Genomic DNA, 2,014 nt, shown 5'->3' with positions numbered 1-2,014 from the left:
AATGTATATTTTTTTGTTTTTTGACTGGAAAATTCTATAGCTGTCTATCAAGTCCATCTGATTTATGGTATCATTTAGGTCCTGGATCTCTTTGCTTATTTTTTGTCTCATTGACCTGTCTAAAGGAGACAATGGGGTGTTGAGATCTCCAACAATTATTGTGTTATAGTCTATCTCTCCTTTTAGATCTCACAATCTTTCCTTTACATATTTGGGTGCTCCTAAATTGGGTGCATAGATATTTACAAGTGTTATATCTTCTTGGTGAATTATCCTGTTTTCTACTATATAATGCCCTTCTTTGTCTCTACTTATGATTTTGTCTTAAAGTCTATTTTGTCCGAAGGACTCTTGCTCTTTTCTGGATTAAATTTGCATAAAATGAATTTTTTCCAGCCCTTCGTTTTAAGTCTATGTCTTTATCGATGAGATGGGTTTCTTGTAGGCAGATGATTTCTGATTTTTAATCCAGTCAGACAGTCTGTGTCTCTTGATCAGAGAATTTAATTCATTAACATTCAATGTTACTATCGATATTTCAGACATGTCCCTAACATTAAGTTGGCCATATTCTTGGTTGTTTTTTGTTCTTTTATTGGTATCTGTCTCTCTTTAGTTTTCTTGGTATAATACTCCTTTTGGAATTTCTTGAAGAGCTAGTATGTACTTGGTAAATTCTTCTCCTTTTTTTCTCAGAGTACTTACTTTTTATTAATTAATATATATAAAGAGATTTCAATTTATTTTCTTCCATACATTCAACCACATTATTATTTGTCTTACCAAGTGGACATTTCAACAGGTGAACATTACTCCCTAGTACAGTTGATAAAACTACAAAATATCTTCAACAGATAATACCACAACATTTGGGGCCATTAATTCTTTGCCTCCCTGTCCCTCCCCCAAATGGCCTTTCCCAAACCCTCCTCTTTCACACACACTGTATCTGGTATTTACATCTATATACTCTGTTTCTATATCTTTTAGTCAAATAATTTCTGTCATGGAAAGTGGACACTTGGGACAGAACAGCCCTTCTTCAAGAGACAGACAACTCCATGGCTCCTGTGATCTAGCTGTTTGGGGAGAAAGGAAGATGTCCCACTGATAACTGGGCCTCCAGCATACAAAACTTGTGTGGTAGGAAGACCCCTTTCAAGTCTCCTGTCTCTGTATCTGTCTTTGGGTCTCTCTCTACCTCTGTCTCTGTCCTCTCTCTCTCTCTCTCACTTTTTAATTTTTGCTTTTAAGAATTTTTTAAGGTGAGGCCTTTTACAGGGCCCTTTGTCTCCTCCTAGCCCTTTTTCTTGTTAATAATCCCCCCCGCTCCCCCCACCCCAGGAGAGGCAGAAGGGAACAGAACAGCCCTTCTTCAAGAGACAGACAGCTCCTTGACTTGTGTGATCTAGCCATTTTGGGAGAAAGGAAGATGTCCTACTGATAACTGGGCCTCCAGCATACAAAAGTTGCCTGGAGAGGCAGAAGGGAACAGAACAGCCCTTCTTTAAGAGACAGATAGCTCCATGGCTTTTGTGATCTAGCCATTTTGGGAGAAAGGAAGATGCCTGGACCTCCAGCATACAAAACGTGCATGGTAGGAAGAGCCCTTTCAAGTCTCCTGTCTCTGTATCTCTTTGTCTCTCTCTACCTTTGTCTCTGTCCTCTCTGTCTCTCTCTCTCTTTTTAAATATTTGCTTTTTAGAATTTTTTAAGGTGAGGCATTTTACAGGGCCCTTTGTCCTCTCCTTGCCCTTTATCTTGTTAATAATCCCCTCTCCTCCTCCCAACCCAAGAGAGGCAGAAGGGAACTGAATAACCCTTCTTCAAGAGAAGGACAGCTCCATGGTTCCTGAGATCTAGCCATTTTGCGTAATGCAAAAGCGCACCAGGCGGTTTTCTAATTATTGAGTTGTATTGAAATTCTTTGAATATTAATCTTTTTAGAAGTTTTTCTCTTCTTTTCTCTGTTTCTTGTCTTTTTTTTTTTTTTTTTTTTTTGAGAGGGTTTTTT

This window comes from Tupaia chinensis, unplaced genomic scaffold (genome assembly GCF_000334495.1).
Source record: "Tupaia chinensis unplaced genomic scaffold, TupChi_1.0 Scaffold138416_1, whole genome shotgun sequence".
NCBI classification, from domain to species: Eukaryota; Metazoa; Chordata; class Mammalia; order Scandentia; family Tupaiidae; genus Tupaia; species Tupaia belangeri.
This window is presented reverse-complemented; position numbering follows the sequence as displayed.